Raw genomic sequence first — 1,457 nt, 5'->3', positions numbered from 1 at the left:
ATATATTTTAAAAACCCGCCTGTATGAACAGTACTTCGCACGAGGGAAGCGGAAGACAGAGGGACCGTCTGACCACCTCCAAGCGATATAAAATGTCGCGGATATAAAAATCGCGGGAAAACTAGCGCGGTAAGAGGTCCATGTGACCAGACCCTCAGTCTTGCCCTATCTGGCCTGGAAGAAAAGTGCTTCGAGGCAGCATCAGGAAGAGGTCGCTTACCGCGAGCAGAGACAGGCGGCATCTGGGCACAGAGAGCGAAGACGAGCCCGAGGAAAAGGAAGAGGAGGCAGTGAGTCTTCATGGTGAGGCACTGGCAGCTTCCTGGACGCTCTCTGAATGCTCTCTATCCCAAGCCCAGCAAGGGGCTGCCCACAACGCAGCCCCACCCAGGCTGAGCAGTGAAGCAACAGGAAACACAGCCGAAGAGCTACTCTTGTGTTATACACCTCTGCAGAAGTCATTTCGTAGAAAAAGAGGTGGAGGAGCTCATTAGCATAAGCCATTTGCATATGCCACACACCCTGGCATCACTGGAAGTGTATAAGAAGGCAACACCCACCGCTCAGGCTCCACTGGACTGTTTTGGATTGCTAGCTGGGGGGGGGGGAAACGCGCAGCTCTGCCCTCACAGAGGAGGGAGAGCTTGTACCTGAATAAACCTTGGCCTTAAAGGTGCCACTGGACTGTTTTGGATTGCTATTCGGGAAGGGGGGGCTCTGCAACTTACCTGGCTGCTTCTTGCTCTGACTGAGGGCTGCTGGGAACAGGGGGTGGGGCTTGTTGCATGTGCCTGCCCCCTGGGCTCTTTACTGCCTGAGTTCCGCTCCTGTATGCTCCTGCAGGAAATGATCCCTGCACCTCAGGAAGATATGCAGCTGAGCAGGGGTCTTCTTCCATAGCGTACATTCCATTTCCAGCCAGCAGATGGGATCAGGTGCACATTTCCATGAGTGCAAGCACACCAGGCTCCAAAAGCCCCCAAAGCCCCCCCCCCAATCCTGGTCCTGGAAGTCCTGTCTCCCCAAAGAGCAGGACTTCAGGGGGCCTCTCAGGCTCCTGTGGGAGGGAAGAGCTCCATTGCGCAGAACTGTGTCTGCAGTGAGCTCCAGGTGACTTGCCTGCCTGCTGCGAAGGTAGCGGACATTACGCGTGTTTTAGAAAAAAGAAGAAGAAGAAGAAACGACAGAACCGGATATGGAACAACTGATTGGTTTAGCATAGGAAAAGGAGTACGACAAGGATGTATATTGTCACCTTGTTTATTTAATCTATATGCAGAGTACATCATGCGAAATGCTGGCCTGGATGAATCTCATGCCGGAATTAAGATTGCTGGTGAAAAGTTCAACAACCTCAGATATGCAGACGATACCACTCTAATGGCAGAAAGTGAAGAAGACCTAAAGAGCCTCTTGCTCAGGGTAAAAGAGGAGAGCGCAAAAGTGGGCTTGAAGCT

Source organism: Gekko japonicus, unplaced genomic scaffold (genome assembly GCF_001447785.1).
Source record: "Gekko japonicus isolate JY-2015 unplaced genomic scaffold, Gekko_japonicus_V1.1 scaffold3542, whole genome shotgun sequence".
Lineage (NCBI taxonomy): Eukaryota > Metazoa > Chordata > Lepidosauria > Squamata > Gekkonidae > Gekko > Gekko japonicus.
This window is presented reverse-complemented; position numbering follows the sequence as displayed.